This window comes from Bos indicus, chromosome 7, assembly GCF_029378745.1.
Source record: "Bos indicus isolate NIAB-ARS_2022 breed Sahiwal x Tharparkar chromosome 7, NIAB-ARS_B.indTharparkar_mat_pri_1.0, whole genome shotgun sequence".
In the NCBI taxonomy this organism is placed as follows: Eukaryota; Metazoa; Chordata; class Mammalia; order Artiodactyla; family Bovidae; genus Bos; species Bos indicus.
The window spans coordinates 65,920,113-65,938,869 of record NC_091766.1 but is presented as its reverse complement, the minus strand read 5'-3'; the positions used below and the strand labels follow the sequence as shown (position 1 = coordinate 65,938,869).

At 40.3% G+C, this 18,757-nt stretch overlaps 1 long non-coding RNA gene across 1 annotated transcript in view; it reads right to left on the bottom strand.

Annotated features, from left to right (window-relative positions):
• Nucleotides 1-6,818: 6,818 nt before the first annotated feature.
• Nucleotides 6,819-18,757, bottom strand: part of LOC139184208 (uncharacterized) — an 86,826-nt gene continuing 74,887 nt past the window's right edge. The window contains exon 3 of the long non-coding RNA XR_011567772.1: nucleotides 6,819-18,665. This is a non-coding gene — a long non-coding RNA (uncharacterized lncRNA). The remainder of the gene's footprint in view (nucleotides 18,666-18,757) is intronic.

The window sequence follows — 18,757 nt, the reverse complement described above, 5'->3', positions numbered from 1 at the left end:
TCAGTTCAGTTCAGTTCAGTCACTTGGTCCTGTCCAACTCTTTGCGACCCCATGGACTGCAGCATGCCAGGCCTCCCTGTCCATCACCAACTCCCAGAGCTTGCTCAAATTCATGTCCATCAAGTCAGTGATGCCAATCCAACCATCTTATCCTCTGTCATCCCCTTCTCCTCCCACCTTCAACCTTTCCCAGCATCATGGTCTTTTCTGATGAGTCAGTTCTTCACGTCAGGTGGCCAAAGTATTGGAACTTCAGCTTCAGCATCAGTCCTTCCAATGAATATTCAGGACTGCTTTCCTTTAGGATGGACTGGTTGGATCTCCTTGTAGTCCAAGGGACTCTCAAGAGTCTTCTCCAACACTACAGTTCAAAAATATCAATCCTTTGGTACTCAGTTTTCTTTATGGTCCAACTCTCACATCCATGCATGACTACTGGAAAAACCATAGCTTTGACTAAATACAAACATTATTTTTGTAAATGATGCTTTACTGGAACATATCCTTGCCCATTTATTTACAAATTGTCTGTGACTGCTTTCCCACTCCCAGTGTTCAGTTCAGTTCAGTTCAGTCACTCAGCCCTGTCCGACTCTTTGTGACCCCATGGACTGCAGCACTCCAGGCTTCCTTATCCATCACCAACTCCCAAAGTTTGCTCAAACTCATGTCCATCACATTGGTGATGCCATGCAACCATCTTATCCTCTCTTGTCCCCTTCTCTTCCTGCCTTCAATCTCTCCCAGCATCAGGGTCTTTTCCAATGAGTCAGTTCTTCGCATCAGGTAGTCAAAGTATTGGAGCTTCAGCTTCAGCATTAGTCCTTCCAATGAATATCCAGGACTGATTTCCTTTAGGATTGATCTCCTTGCAGTCCAAGGACTCTCAAGTGTCTTCTCCAACACCACAGTTCGCAGTCTTCTCTATTTCCAGGGTAGAGTTGAGCAATTGTGACCAAAACCACATGACTCATGAAGTTTAATATATTTATGATCTATTCTTCTACAGAAAAAGTTTGCCATCCTCTGATCTAGAAGACAGCCTCAAAGGAACACCAAATACTAACATCCTATGCCTCTGACTCTGAGTGTTAAGAAATCCTCTCTACTTTCACCACGGTCATTTGCTGCAACAAAAGGCACAAATAGTATATTGGTCTCTATTTGGCAATATATTGTTATGTAGATTTCCATATCCTGTTAGCTCTTCAGGAAAATATTCTTCATGATTCTAATTCTAAAATAATTCACGTATCAGCCCACTATTGAGAGTTAACAACTTCAGTTACTCCAAATTTAAACTATATACTATCAATCACAACCACATCAAATATTAAAAACTACACTAATAAAAAAAATTAAATTCTGCCCCTTCTTCCTTCATTCGCTCAGTTCAGTGCTTCTTCTCCATTTTCTCTGCTATCATCATTGCCAGTTGCCACTTCACCTCATACTTGAATTATAACTTGACTGAGCACCATTCAGCCCAATTCTCCACATAAAGTAGGATTCAACACACCTGCAATCCAAGATTCATCTTTAGAAAAAATCTGTGCTAGGAAGGTAGGGACTTACTTAAATGTTTTCATTGTCCAGGATTAGAAACAATGAAGAATTATCCCATTTTTTCACATCTTCTCATAAACATGATCAATTTTCACATGGGGTATGATAGGTGACAAACGGTTAGAATGCATGATTGTGATGGGAATTTATGAGGCTTTAAACATTCTTTGGGATTGGAATGAAAACTGACCTTTTCCAGTCTTGTGGCCACTGCTGGGTTTTCCAAATTTGCTGACATATTGAGTGCAGCACTTTCACAGCATCATCTTTTAGGATTTGAAATAGCTTAACTGGAATTCCCTCACCTCCACTAGCTTTGTTCGTAGTGATGCTTCCTAAGGCCCACTTGACTTCACATTCCAGGATGTCTGGCTCTAGGTCAGCGATCACACCATCGTGATTATCTGGGTCGTGAAGCTCTTTTTTGTACAGTTCTTCTGTGTATTCCTGTCACCTCTTCTTAATATCGTCTGCTTCTGTTAGTTCATACCACTTCTGTCCCTTATTGTGCCCATGATTTTGCATGAAATGTTCCCTTGGTATCTCTAATTTTCTTGAAGAGATCTCTAGTCTTTCCCATTCTATTGTTTTCCTCTATTTCTTTGCACTGATCACTGAGGAAAGCTTTCTTATCTCTCCTTGCTATTCTTTGGAACTCTGCATTCAAATGGGTATCTTTCCTTTTCTCCTTTTCTTTTCACTTCTCTTCTTTTCACAGCTATTTGTAAGGCCTCCTCAGACAGCCATTTTGCTTTTTTTGCATTGTTTTTTCTTGGGGATGGTCTTGATCCCTGTCTCCTGTACAATGTCACGAACCTCTGTCCATAGTTCATCAGGCAGTCTATCTTATCTAGTCCCTTAAATCTATTTCTCACTTCCACTGTATAGTCATAAGGGATTTGATTTAGGTCATACCTGAATGGCCTAGTGGTTTTCCCCACTTTCTTCAATTTAAGTCTGAATTTGGCAATAAGGAATTCATGATCTGAGCCATAGTCAGCTCCTGGTATTGTTTTTGCTGACTGTATAGAGCTTCTCCTTCTTTTGACTGCAAAGAATAGAATCATCTGATTTTGGTGTTGGCCATCTGGTGATGTCCATGTGTAGAGTCTTCTCTTGTGTTGTTGGAAGAGGGTGTTTGTGATGACAAGTGTGTTCTCTTGGCAAAACTCTATTAGCCTTTGCCCTGCTTCATTCTGTACTGCAAGGCCAAATTTGCCTGTTACTCCAGGTGTTTCTTGACTTCTTACTTTTGCATTCCAGTCCCCTATAATGAAAAGGACATCTTTTTAGGGTGTTAGTTCTAAAAGGTCTTATAGGTATTCATAAAACCATTCAACTTCAGCTTCTTCAGCATTACTGTCAGGGCATAGACTTGGATTACCGTCCTATTGAATGGTTTGACTCAGAAATGAACAGAGATCATTCTGTCGTTTTTGAGATTGCATCCAAGTACTTCATTTCAGACTCTTTTGTTGACTATGATGGCTACTGCATTTCTTCTAAGGGATTTCTGCCCACAGTAGTAGATATGATGGTCATCTGAGTTAAATTCACCCGTTCCAGTCCATTTTAGTTTGCTGATGCCTAGAATGTCGATGTTCACTCTTGCCATCTCTTGTTTGACCACTTCCAATTTGCCTTGATTCATGGACCCAACATTCCAGGTTCCTATGCAATATTTTCTTTACAGTATCAGACTTTACTTCTATCACCAGAAAGCAATGCTCAAAATTCTCCAAGCCAGGCTTCAGCAATACGTGAACCGTGAACTTGCAAATGTTCAAGCTGGTTTTAGAAAAGGCAGAGGAACCAGAGATCAAATTGCCAATATCTGCTGGATCATCAAAAAAGCAAGATAAAAACATCTATTTCTGCTTTATTGACTATGCCAAAGCCTTTGACTGTGGATCACAATAAACTGTGGAAAATTCTGAAAGAGATGGGAATACCAGACCACCTGACCTGCCTCTTGAGAAACCTATATGCAGGTCAGGAAGCAATAGTTAGAACTGGACATGGAACAACAGACTAGTTCCAAAAAGGAAAAGGAGTACGTCAAGGCTGTATATTGTCACCCTGCTTATTTAACTTACATGCAGAGTACATAATGAGAAATGCTGGGCTGGAAGAAGCACAGGCTGGAATCAAGATTGCCGGGAGAAATATCAATAACCTCAGATATGTAGATGATACCACCCTATGGCAGAAAACAAAGAAGAACTAAAGAGCCTCTTGATGAAAGTGAAAGAGGAGAGTGAAAAGTTGGCTTAAAGCCAACTAAGATCAGAAAACTAAGATCATGGCATCCGGTTCAATCACTTCATGGCAAATAGATGAGAAACAGTGGAAACAATGACTGACTTTATTTTTTGCGGCTCCAAAATCACTGCAGATAATGATTGCAGCCATGAAATTAAAAGACGCTTACTCCTTGGAAGGAAAGTTATGACCAACCTAGACAGCATATTAAAAAGCAGAGACATTATTTTGTCAACAAAGGTCCATCTAGTAAAGGCTATGGTTTTTCCAGTAGTCATGTATAGATGTGAGAGTTGGACTATGAAGAATGCTGAGTGCCGAAAAATTGATGCTTTTGAACTGTAGTTTGGAGAAGACTCTTGAGAGTCCCTTGGACTATAAGGAGATCCAACCAGTCCATCCTAAAGGAGATCAGTCCTGAGTGTTCATTGGAAGGACTGATGTTGAAGCTGAAACTCCAATACTTTGGCCACCTGATGCGAAGAGCTGACTCATCAGAAAAGACCCTGATGCTAGGAAAGATTGAGGGCAGGAGGAGAAGGGGATGACACAGGATGAGATGGTTGGATGGCTCCACCAACTCAATGGACATGAGTTTGAGCAAGCTCCTGGAGTTGGTGATGGACAGGGAGGCCTGGCATGCTGCAGTCCATGATGTCTCAAAGAGTCAAACACGACTGAGTGACCGAACTGAACTGAACCTGGCTTTTGTTGCAAAAACATTTATATAGCCTGGGTCCTCCCTTTCCTCTTCAGAACAGACCCTCAGAGCTCTCTGAGAGGCTATCTCCTGGGCTTAAGTCTTCAGTATGTCTGCCAAATAAAACGTAAGTCTTTAACTTTTAGGTTTTGCTTTTTTCCAGTCAACAGCACAAACTATTCTGTATGTAAAGGCAAACTGAACTCTATGGGCAATTGTGCCTTTTGTGATATTGATGACCAGCTATGGCCTGTGGATCAAATCTAGCCCACCACCTGCTTTTGTATGGTCTGTGAGCTAAGAAGAAACTGGAAAGCCTGCAAAGCTGAAACTTTGGGGTCACAAAGAGTTGGACATGATTGAGGGACTGAACTGAACTGAAACATTCTTTATCACTATACTTGTTTTAGAAAGTCCTAGGAATGTCTAAACTTCACACAGAATTTGATTTCCTATACAAGCTCGTATCCTCAAAGAAAAATCACTCCGAAACAACCAAAGCCACAGTACAGAGAACATATGAATGCACTGTTACAGAAAGCTGCCATGTTAGTTTCTGTATGTATGGGGTACAGTCTCAAAGACATATTTTTACCTCAATAAAGACGAGGTGCTAGATTTTAGTACTACTCATGAGAACTTATTTTTTTCTATTTACTCTAAGGTACTGATTGTCTTCAATTGATTAAATCACTAACTTTTCTATCCAATTTATTAATAGCTTTCATTGGGTTCACTCTAAAGTGTTTTTGGACAGACCCAGTAATCATCTAGATTCATTTATTATTATAGCTCAAGCATGATTTTAATAAGTAAAAGTATCATCTTTATCTCTTTAAATATTAACTTTGGATAGTATCATCAAAGTAATATTTAAATACCACCTTTATCCATCCAAGTGGAAGGTTAACATTAGAAGGAAAGACTAGGGGAACTTCTCAAGTGGTCAGTGGCTGAGACTCCATGCTCCCAAAGCAGCAGCTCAGGTTCAAGCCCTGGCCAAGAACTAGATCCCACATGCTGCAACTAAAGATTCTGCATGCCACAACTAAGACCCAAGACAGCCAAATAAACAAATAATTCTTTTTTTCAAAAAAGACTAAAAAAAAAAATCCAAATTCTTACATGGAATTAAAATCACATTTTTCTATACTCATACTAATTTCTATACTAAACCTTCCTGTTAGTTTCCAGAAGTAGGCAACTGAACTGAAATACCTTCTTTAATGTAGCAGTTACAACTTCTGTCACACTCCTCATGTTTATCTTATTGTTGTCCATCTGGTCCTGTGATTTTCTTTATTGAAAGGTTTTTGATTATTGATCCAATCTTACTCACTATTGGTCTGTTCAGATTTTTTACTTCTTCATAATTCAATCTTGGTAGGTTATAATTTTCTAAGAATTAATTAGAAATTACTTCTTCTAAGTTATCCAATTCACTGGTGTACCATTTTTCATAGGAGTCATTTGTATTTGTATGTCTGTGGTATAAGTTATAATGTCTCCTCTTTCATTTATAACTTTATTTACTGGGGTCTTTCCTGTTTTTCTTTGTGTGTCTCAGTTCAGTTCAGTTCAGTCGCTCACTCATGTCCGACTCTTTGCAACCCCATGAATCGCAGCACGCCAGGCTTCCCTGTCCATCACCAACTCCTGAGTTCACCCAAACCCATGTCCATTAAGTCGGTGATGCCATCCAGCCATCTCATCCTCTGTCGTCCCCTTCTCCTCCTGCCCCCAATCCCTCCCAGCATCAGGGTCTTTTCCAATGAGTCAACTCTTCACATGAGGTGGCCAAAGTATTAGAGTTTCAGCTGTAGCATCAGTCCTTCCAATGAACACCCAGGACTGATCTCCTTTAGGATGGACTGGTTGGATCTCCTTGCAGTCCAAAGGGTGTGTCTAGTGAGTGATTTTTGTTTGTTTCCAAAAACAAAAACTGAACGAGAAAAACTAATATCATGTATTAACGCATATATATGGAATCTAGAAAAATGGTCCTAATGAACCTACTAGAGAATGGACTTGTGGACACAGAGGGGGAAGGTGAGGGTGGGACAGACTGAAAAAGCAGCTTTGATATACATACACTATCAAGTGTAAAATAGTGGGAAGCTGCCATATAATACAGGGAGCCCAGTCTGGCACTCTTGTGATAACCTAGAGTGGGATCCAGGGTGGGGAAGGCAGGAAGGGATATATATATATATATATATATATATATATAAAATTATGACTATAGATCTCCCTGTAGCTCAAATGGTAAAGAATCCACCTGCAATGCAGGAGACCAGGGTTTGATCCCTGGGCTGGGAAGTTCCTCTGGAGAAGGGAATGGCAGTCCACACCAGTATTCTTGCCTGGAGAATTCCATGGACAGAGAAACCTGGCAGGCTATAGTCCATGGGGTCACAAAGAGTCGGACACAACTGAGTGACTAACACACATAACACACACATAATTAAGGCTGATGTGTGTTGTTGTACAGCAGAAACCAACACAAAATTGTAAAGCAACTTTCTACCAATTAAATAAACAATTTTTTGAAAAAATAAAGTCCTGACTTTAAAAACTTAAAAAACAGAAATGTTACTGCAGAGACCTACATGCTTCTTATTTTACCCTTGAAACATGAGTAGAATCTATACCACTTTTACGAGTTCTTATATTCTAATAAGTAGACTCCTTTCGGAAAAGGTAGGCTCTAAGCAATAACCTGTGTGTCAACATCAACCTGAAGTCCAAAAGCTCACAAAAAAAGATAACTAGAAAAGATGAACACTTCTGCATCAGCAGCAAGTATAGCTCTTCTCAGTTAAAAACCCTGTGTTGTTCTGATAATAGGAGATTGAAACCAGGAGGACACTGACAGAGGTCACAGTGGGAAGAGAGAATCTTGTTCTTTTTTTTTAATGTAAACCTTATTTAGAATGCACTCATAAGAACTAGTTTGCTGAAATATCAATTGCTCCGCTGTGTTTTACATACATTATCTCACTTAATCCTCATAGAGCCGAGGAGTTAGGACCTATCGTCTCCATCTTTACACATGAGGCAACTTAGATGAAGCACAGCAAGCAGTGGAGAACCAGCACTAAACAGGAGTCTGGATGATTCTGTAAACAGGCTTGAGACTCTCTTAGTTTTGACACTCATGACATGTTCCAGATGTTAAAATTCAATAAAGCCAAAGATGCAAAAATTCAGAGCAGTGCTTGCCCTTTTTGTGTTCCTCCAGAACCCTAAAGCTTTCTGTTTAAAATGGGGCCCTATGGCTGATTCATGTTGATGTTTGACAGAAAACAACAAAATTCTGTAAAGCAATTATTCTTCAGTTAAAAAATAAATAAAATTTTAAAAATAAAATGGGGCCTTGGAACTGATGAAAACACACATTTGACAAGAAAGTGGGTAATCTATTGATATCTGACTTTTAAAAGCTAGCTTTAAAAGAGATCAGAGACAAGCCTATATTGCATTTCTCTTGTTCCTTCTCCATGTGTGTTAGACTTCCTAGGTTAGAGCCACACCAACCTTTAGGAACACATGCGTGTAAGCCAAATTCACACAGACTGCATAAGCTATCTTGCTGAGGGATGTGGCAAAGGCAGAAAGGGCAGTCTCTGGGCCTTTGCAAAGAGAACTCAGAGCCAAGTTTGGAAGCATAATAATTGTTCTGCATAATAAAGTGAAAGGAAATTTTTTTTAAGAGAAGAGTAGTGAAATGAAAGAGAAAGAGGAGGCTGAAATCACTGTAGGTACATGTGTCTTAGGGAATATTCTTAAGGAACAGGAATGTCCAATACTTCCATACAAAGCCTACGTAGTACAGCAATATTAAATTTTCCCAACTCCCTAATTCTTCAGGAAAGTTAGCTTGACCCCACTAAACCACCAAATCACTTTTCCTTCCTTAGAAAAAGTAAGTGAAGGGATCAAAGAAAGAAGAAAAGCAGCCTTCCTCGTTCTTTCAAAAGAATGGAACTTCCTGTTTTACAGACTAGAAGAAAGTCAGGAAGAGGATAAGAATTATGTCACCATCAAAGCAAGGAAAGAAAGACACCCTGACTACCAGTTAAGAAAGCTTGCAAACCTATGCCTTTGCTGTTGGTTGTTGTTTTTTTTTAATTCTGATACAGGAAATTAGTGCCTATAGAAAAAGTGAAGAAATGTGTTCCTGGAACTTTCTAGAACCAGAGCAGCCAGTCCCTAGTTCTGATCTAATCCTACCATTTACCTCCCTGAGAGGACCCCTAGAGCAAGGAGCTCAGCTAATAGACACCAATGTTAAACTCTAGTTAACTTTTCAGTCCACATTTTCTACATGCCCACCCTCCTAATCTGATTCAGCATCAGGATTCGTGCAGAGCCCAATTCTTTTGAACTTATTTACAAGTTTTATCATTATACTTACCCACATTATGCAAGCAGTTTGCAATCTCCCCTAATTCTCTGACTTTAATTATATAATTGAACAAGCCAAAAACTCATTTTTCCCAGGAAACATTAAACATTACCATCTTAATGAAATTCTTAATGAAATGGTCCACTATGCATGCAAATGACCGGCAGTGGCTGAGCCCCTAGCTTATCACTGGGCAAGGCACTCCAGGACAAATGCTCTTTCTTTTGTCCGTCACCAGGAATGGCAACCCTCACCCACACTTTTGGCTGGAATGATAATTTCACAAGACCAGAAGATGGGTCTCTGCCAGATGCATGGATATAATTAAGATTGGATGGAAAGAGTTTAAATGAAGCAGGAATTGATCTCAACCTATACAAATCAAAACTTTGTTTTCAAAGTTGAGCGAGCTCACTTAAACTTTTCTTGCCAATTAAACAAACAAACAAAAAAAGTTATCAAGTGTCCTTTTCTCCAAAGACTAGAGGTCTGAGAGAGAAAATAGTTCTCTTCTCAACTAACTTTTAAGGACTGAAAGCAGTAAGTGGCCAAGATAGAAGGGGACTTAGGAAATTTGGAGCGAAATTTGGAGGACATTTTCAGCATAGTTCATAGTTCTTCAAGTATCTGTTCCTTCTCAACTGCATTTTTCAAATGCTCTTGTTGCATAAAACCCAAATTTTATATACACCACACACTGTCCACATGCCAAAGTCACTAGCTGCCAAAAGCTAAACTGGAAGAAAAGCAGACCTATTCACACATCTGTTCAAATAACATGCACATCAATGTCCTGTGCCATGTAGACACCAAATTAAAGTATTTAATAATAGCTATTATTTATATAACAAATTCCCAGTCCCGAAAACCTTGTCAAATCTTTGCATTGCCAGAAACATGTCAAAATGTCTAACACAAAATCTTACCCTAAATATTTATGGTATGTTAGAGAAAAGAATTTAATTGCTGCACTAGGCATAGTACCCAGCTGAGTAGCCATTACTTCACCTCCTCTCAAATTCTTCTATTTTTCCACAGAAGGAATTAAAAGCAAAGGAAAATTATGTTTGTAAATTTAACATCTTTATTAGAATATATTTCACAAATCATATAATTCACTCAAAGTATAGAATTCAATGGTTTGAGGTATATTACATATTAATTTTTTAATTGTGGAAAAACAATACATCATAAAACTTGCCGTTTTTAAATGTACAATGTCAGTGGCTTTAATTACATTCAAAGGTTGTGTAACCATCACCACTATCTATTTCCAAAACTTTTTCATCACCCCAAACAGAAACCCTATCACCATTAAGTAATAATAACTGCCCCTTCCTCCTCCCTGTAGACTCTAGAAACCTCTAATCTACTTTCTTTGTATGAAGTTGCCTATTTTGGACACATCATGGAAGTGGAATATCCTTTTGTGTTTGGCTCACTTCACTGAGTATACTGTCTTTAAGATTCATTCATGCAGTAGCATGTCAAGATTTTATTCCTTTTTAAGGCTGAATAATATACCACATTTCTTTAATCCATTCATCTATAATCATGTTGATGACAGGTTTATTTTTTTTAATAATTTGAGTGCAGAGAATTGAGAGATCTTGTACCTTAATTCATAGCACACTTTTGACGTAAGTCAGGATGGTTTTTGTTCATTTCTTGTTCAAGATCTCTTGGATTTTGTTCATTTCATTTCTTCATCCCCAAGAATCTCTCCTCCAGTGGACACACGTACTAATGTGTTCGACATAGATCCTTAAATATGTACACAGGTTTGTAAAATACAGAACTGTGTGTTGTTTTAATTTATATAAATGCATCTAATTTATATAAATGTCATTCTGTTTCTTTTTCACTCAACTCTATGTTTTTCAGATCTACAGGTATTACTATGTCTAGTTAACTGTTAATTGTTTAATGAAATATGGCAGAAATTGATTAAGTGGTTTCATGTTATTATATCTTTTCCACTGAGTATGGTGACTCCCAGGGTAATTTTTGTACTTCTCAGTGAGCAGTAGACAAATCTCTTAATCTCTCCAAGTCTAGTTTCTTCATTTATATGATGAGGGGGTTACTTTAGATCAGAGATCCTTTAAGGCAGTAATGTGACAAATGACTTAGGAAACGTCTCCAAAACAATGTGCCTAGCTCAACACTGTTAATCATCAGGGAAATACAAATAAAAACCACAGTGAGATTCTCCAAGCCAGAATCCTGGACTGGGTAACCATTCCCTTCTCCAGGGGATCTTCCCAGCCCAGGGATCGAACCCAGGTCTCCCACATGGCAGACAGATTCTTTACCAGTTGAGTCACCAGGGAAGCCCAAAAAGACCACAAAGAAATGTTGGCAAGGATGTGGAGAAAAGGGAACCTTTGTATACTACTGATAGGAATATAAATTGGTGAAGCCATTGTGGAAAACAATATGGAGGCTTCTGAAAAAACAAAACTAAAAATAGAACTACTATATGATCCAGCAATCCCATTTCTGCATATATATCCAAAATAAACAAAAACACTAAATCCAAAAACACAAATGCACCCCAATGTTTGAAGCAGCATTATTTACAGTTGTCAAGATATGGAAGCAACCTAAGTGTCTATCAACAGATAAATGGATAGGGACTTCCCTGGCTGGCTACCCAATGGTTAAGATAGCTTCAAATGCAGGGTGGGCAGGTTTGATCCATGGTAGAATGAATATCCCACATGCCACACAGCCAATAAATAAATAAATTTAAAATTCATATGTTATTTTAAAAAAACAGATGAATGGGTAAAGAAGATGAGGTATTTTATATATATGTATATACACACACATACAAACACACAATGGAATATTACTCAACCATAAAAAAGAACAAAATTCTGCCATTTGCAACAGTGGATGGACCTAGAGGGCATTATGTTTAGTGAAATAAGTCAGACAGAGAAAGACAAATACTGTATAATATCACTTATATGTGGAATCAAAAAAAATGAAACAAACTGGTGAATAAAACAAAAAGGAAGCTGACTCACAGATACAGAGAACAAATTAGTGGTTCCCAGAAGGAGGGGGAGGGACAACATAGGGACGAAGAAGTAGGAGGCACGAACTACTGGGAATAAGCCATAAGGATGTATTGCACAACATTGGGAATATGGCCAATATTTTGTAATAAATATAAATGGAAAGTAACCCTTAAAAATTGTATAAAAACTTAAAAATTAGTTTAAAAACAAAATAAAATAATGTGTCTAACCCAACAGCAACCCTGGCATAAATAAGTGTTTGGAAAAAAATAGTATTAACTCACCAAATCATTCTGATGTACACCCCTGGTTAAAACTCCTGAACAAGATGGATCTCAGAGGTCTCTTCCCTTTAATACACTAGGAATCTGTGACTACAGGGAAAATCTCTCAGCAAAGGTCCTACAGCAAACCAGAGGTGAGAATCTAGCAATAAAAATGATGTCTGTGTCCCAGCTCTCTATTTTCTAAATATAAAATCTATTTTAAAAGCATCTATGCTATTTTATTACTACCTTCGATAAGTATATTCCCAGGATTAACTGCTCCCTGGTTAACACACCCTTCCACAACTCCTCAGGGCTCAATCCTTCCTTGGCTAGGATCATGCCCTCTGGTTCTTGTATTTGATAAAAGCTGAAAGAGGCTGGGAACATCTTTCATTTCTATTCCCATCAGAAATTCGTGTAGCTCAATAGGGTCACCTCTGAATTTCTGCTTTTGCAAGGAATACAGATCTGGTTTCTAGAGTCTGGTTTAAGAAGAAAATGCCTGTTCCTTTGTACACACACAGGGCTGCACTTGCCTCATCCTTCATGCCTTGTTCTGAATTTAATAATAAAAACTAACCTTCCCAGTCTTCGCTTTCTTCTTTTTTGTATTTTTGGACAGACAGCAAACAGGAAAAAGAATAAAAATTACTGTAATCCCACTGAGTGAAATAATTTTTCCTCCCAAATATCCCCTACTGCTACTGCGAAGTCACTTCAGTAGTGTCCAACTCTGTGCGACCCCATAGAAAGCAGCCCACCAGGCTCCTCCGTCCCTGGGATTCTCCAGGCAAGAACACTGGAGTGGGCTGCCATTTCCTTCTCCAATGCATGAAAGTGAAAAGTGAAAGTGAAGTCGCTCAGTCGTGTCCGACCCTCAGCGACCCCATGGACTGCAGCCTTCCAGGCTCCTCCGTCCATGGGATTTTCCAGGCAAGAGTACTGGAGTGGGGTGCCACTGCCTTCTCCTACCTAACTGTTTTCATCAGTTCAGGATGCTATAACAAAGCACTATAAACTGGGTGGCCTATAAACAGCTGTTTCTTTTCTCACAGTTCTGGGGGCTGGGAATCCAATATCAAGGTGCCAGTATGGTCGGGTTCTGAGAGAGGGCCCTCTTCTGGGTTGCAGACTGTCTCATTACACCTCAAGTGGCAGACAGCAAGAGGAAGCAAGTTCTCTCGTGACTCCTGAGGGCACGAATCCCATCACGTGGGCTCCCCCCTCATGTTAACCCTGATCACCTCCCAAAGACCCCACCTCCTAGTACTAGCACACTGGGGGACAGGGTTTCAACATATGAATTTGGTGGGGAGTGATGCACACATTCAGCACTTAACATTCTTACGTATTTCAGTTAGTTGTACCATAATGGCCCTGTAGCTCAGGCCCAGGACTTGACACTTGGTTCCTCTCTTCTTACCTCCTCCAACCTCCAAATACATCCTGAATCTATCCTCATCCTTCTGTTTCCATTCCTACCGCTGTAGGCCAAACGGCCACCATCTCTTACCCAGGTTTCTCATTTAGCCTCCCCAATAAACTGCTAAAGGAATGAAAGACATTGACTGACAGAACCAGGAAACAAAAATACAGTGACTAGCTTGAAAAATTAGGCTAAAACTAACAAGATTAAATTTAAATACAAATAAATATAAGCCTCTGCATTTACTTTCCAAAATTCCATAGCAGAAGTTACAAGATGTATAAAGGACTTGGGTGATTTATTTGACTGCAAGCTCAATTAAGAAAACAATGTGATGTACCCAACTAAAAAAAAAAATCCTTATTACTTTAGCTGCATGAAAAAAAAATGCACAGTCCAGTACAAAGGGCATAATATAATCCTTTGTGGTCACACATAATGCTTCATTTTGGGTATCAGATTTATATGGATAGAAAGATAGATGGATAGATGAGTGAATAGATAGATGGATAGACAGACGAACAGATGGACAGACAGATGGATGGAAAGATAGAAAGAAAGACAGACAGATCTCTGTAGTTGATAGAGAAGGATTCTGAGTGGAGCTAAATTGGTTCACATGACCAACAGCTAAAAGAACAGGATAGGCTTATCTGGAGAAAAGATTGAGAGTTTAAAAGCAACACCCACACTTGGAACACTCGAAAGGCTTTGCCCCTGCCAAGAGGATTAGTCTCCAACAACATAGTTCAAGCGCCAGACTCTGGTTCAAAATAAACCCTCCCATCCTTCAAAGCACACCTGAAAGACCCCTCCTCAGAGAAGCCTGCCCTGACTAGCCTGTCTAAACAGCCCCAGTGACTCTCCACCACGGTACCCTGTTTCATTCCCTTCCTTGAACTTACTGCCGGCTACAGTCATCCTGGTTTTATTAATAATGAGGTGTACACCACGGAGTCACAAAGTGTCAGACACAACTGAAACGAACTGAACTGGACTAGACTGAGGTGTAGGCTACGTCCCAGATTCTAACGCACCATTTGTCAGAGCAGGAATTTTGTTTATTCTGTTCACCATAACATTCTGGACCCAGAAAAGTGTTTGGTACATAATAGGAGCTCAGAAAACATTCACAGACTAAAGGGATGAATGGATAAATGAATGCCTTCCTCCCCACAGTAGCTTCCAGCATTTGAAAGGGTCATGAAGAGCTGTTCTCAGGGAGACCTGGTTAAAGCATCCAGAGTGCCTGCTGGAAAAAGAGGATGCAGAGAGCTGAATTCATTATCTCTTGAGTCCTGGGGCACTTCCTTCACTCAATATTTTTCATTCTGTGACTTGATCTGCAGCTCCATCACTACAGATTCCTTGGTTATTCCCTAGTCTCAGATTTGTCCTTGGATCAGAACTGATTTGGGGTTCTCCTTGAGAGGAGCTCCTACTGTCCCTCTGCATTTAGCTGGGGTTCCCTGAAGTCCAGAACATTGTGACTTTTGACCTTCTTCATGCTAGGTCATGTGGAGGTGTTAAGAGATCCAGACTCCAGCAGAGACCAAAACGAAGACTCCAGAATGCTGCTCCCACAGCCTGGCATGTTCCTTCTGAAAAGTGAACTGAATCCAATAGGCAGATTTTGTCACCAGTCCTTAGAAGACTGTTCAGTGTACAGCCATTAAAATTATAATAGTGATCTCTGCCTATAGATCCCCAGGAAGAGCCCCTGGAGAAGGAAATGGCACCCCACTCCAGTATTCCTGCCTAGAGAATTCCATGGACAGAGGAGCCTGGTGGGCTGCAGTCCTTGGGGTTGCACAGAGTTGCACACGATTGAGCAATTTCAATTTCTTTTCTGCCTACAGACATGAAAACCTACCAAAGGTATATTTTTAAACTAAAAAGCAGGTTGTTAATCAACTAGACTCCAATATAAAATTAAAACTTTTTATAAATTAAAAAAAATAAGTTAGAAAACAATGTGTTGAATATCATCTCATTTTTGTTGTAAAATAAAAAAATATATAAAAAGCCTGGCAGGAAATATACCAAAATATTAACTGTGTGATCACTAGGTAGGGGGAACATGATATCTTTACTGTCTTTTTTATAATTAAAAATTGTAATTATGCAACAGTAATTATTAATTCTTATATTTTAAAAAATTACAGTTTAGGCTAAAAAGGTGGGGTTTTGCCAAAGAAAGTTGTTTGATCTTAGGCTGGAAACAAATAGGGAAGCCAGGGGCAGTAGTGCAGAGCCTGCAGTAAACCCTTTCCTGCTTTCTCTCCCTGAAGTCTCATAACCACCCCATGCAGTCCTAGCCCCATTTTACAGCTTGGGAAACTGAGACTCGGGAAAGGTTAGTAATTGGATGAAGTCATATTATTTGGTAGAGATGATTTAACCCAGCTCTGCTTAATTCTGCACTGGTGCTTCTACAGTTAAAACACCATCTCTCCCTCTAAACTGGCAAGTCTGAGGCTGGAGCAGAAGCGATAGTCCTTGGCTTTTGGTGGACTTAACATACAGTGAGTTTTTGCAAAGTTTTAGGTTTCTCTGTCCAGGGTCAACACTGTTACTCATGGAATGGTGCATGGCATCGCTGACACCACCTGGGAGCTTATTAGAAATGACACATATCAGGACTAGCTGAGACCCACTGAATCAGAATCTGCATTTTAACAAGATGCCCGGGTGATTCACCTGCACGTTACAATGGGAGAAGTGTGTCTCTAAAAAATGCCTCTCCAGTCCCACTCCCTGACCTGGTTGCTAGGGAAACCACCATCCCCAGCCTCTGCTTCCAGTGTCCAATCTCTTTCACCAAAGCAAAGTCCTCTATCAGACACTCACAGAAGCCTTGGGGCCCAAGAGGAGAAAAACTATTTCCAAAGGCACTTTATGAATCAAAACAATGCGTGGCACTTCATGGTTTATATGTGCAAGCCTCAAAGAGAGCTGGACCTGCTCCCTGCATGACAGCAGGAGCAGTGGGGTGTGGGTACCTGTTTAACAAGCTTGGGGTGGAGACCTGATTTGTAGCACTTGCCAATTTCCCATTTTCAGTACTCCCACCAGAGCCAATTCCAAGGCACAGAGGCAATGTCACTGAACGTGGAGCTGGGAAGGGATGCATGCAATTGGCTCATGCAAGCAGGCACCAGCTCCAGCACACCACTCAGCCTGAACCGAATTTTTCTGAGTCAAGATCCTTCATATAAGAAGGGAAGCCACAGGATTATTTCAGCTAATGAGGACATGATGTTTTATTGTTGGCTTCTACCACCATTTAAATTTATCCATCTCTAATTAGTTTTGGAAAACAGAAAATGACTTACCAAATATACTCTGCAAACAGCCTATCAGACCATAAAATTGTCTGTGCTGGCTGCTCTCTCAGCAAACAGAGGGAGTCTTGAGTTTGCAACAGAGAAGGATTGGGAAGCCCGGGCTCAGTATCATGAATAAAACATTTTCAGTAGCTTCTAGGTGAGAGGAGAAAGGGGTTTGGGCAAAGCCTACACCATATATTTTCTCTAACTCTTCAGTATCTACTCTTGTCGTTCATTTCTCAATAAAGACAAGGTATAGCAGCTGTGTAGTTTTGAGATAGGAAGGTAGAAAGTTAGACATCTAAGGAGAAGCTGAGAAGAAGAAATCTAAGGAGAAGATCTGGGTTGACAGAGGAGAGGTAAGAATAGCACAGCTGATGGAAAACTGAGAACATATAACAGAAGGAAATAAGAACTATTTGAAAAGGTCTGTTTGACTAGAGGAGAAAGTTGTTAACTATTGTCATCATTATTAGCCCCTACTTACTGAGCCCTCGACCATGTGCCGGGCTCTGTGCTAGCATTTTAAGTCAATTATTTCACTGACTCATCACAGAAATCCTGTATCACCACCATCACCATCATTATCATTATCATCATCCTCACCTCCATTTTACAGAGCAGGAAATTGCAGTTTAAAGAGTTTTAAGATATTTGCTCAAAGTCATACAGCTAGTCAGAGAAGGCAATGGCAACCCACTCCAGTACTCGTGCCTGGAAAATCCCATGGACGGAGGAGCCTGGTAGGCTGCAGTCTATGGGGTCGCAAAGAGTCGGACACGACTGAGGGACTTCACTTTCACTTTTCACTTTCATGCATTGGAGAAGGAAATGGCAACCCACTCGAGTGTTCTTGCCTGGAGAATCCCAAGGATGGTGGAGCCTGGTGGGCTGCCGTCTATGGGGTCACGGACACGACTGAAGCGACTTAGCAGCAGCAGCAGCATACAGCTAGTAAGAAAGGGGAGGGGGCAGAACTCCAACCCAGGTCTATCAGATGCTGAAGCCCATGCTATAAGCAGTGCCATTTATCATCTCTAAATATGTGTGAGTGGTGGGGGTGGGGGTGGAAAGGGAGATGTCTCTTTCAGGACAAGGGCCCATGAAACCTCTCTGAGCAGGCAGAGAGGGAGAAGAAATGGAAAGGAAAGGGACCCCTGACACCCCTCCTAGGTCCTGAGGGCCGAGAGTAAAGAGCCTAAGAGCTAGCAGCCTCACCCTCCACGTCTACCCAGCTCAGACTACTCCTGAATGCCATGCATTTTCAGAGGAACACTAACAAATCAATGCATAAGAAGAGGGGAGTGACTAGAGGGTGGGAAGATTCAAAAGCTACCCTTGTTGGAAAGGAATCAGGCCAGGGAGGATGAGGCTTAATCCAAGAAACATATTTTTTCAGAGATTGCTGGCCGACTACAAAACCTAGTAGCTCTTCCAGGACACACAGCTAGATCACGTTTGCCAGCCATCTTTCCTGTTCAGTGTGGCCATGGACTGAGTTCTAGCCAATGGAATCTGGGTATAAATGATGTAACACTCCTCCAGGCTTGGTCCCTAATAATCTCCCACATGCCATTCTTCATGCTCTTTCTCCTTCCGTGGTGAATGCAGAAGCCAACTGTTGAAGACAGCAGAACAGAGTCTGGTCTCTGAATTATCACTTGGAGAAGAGCCTCCTGCCAATCAAAAACACTGAATTAAATCCTGTGTGAGCAATAAATAAATTTGTATTTATTAACATTTTTTAAAAGACACCCTGCCAAAGCAA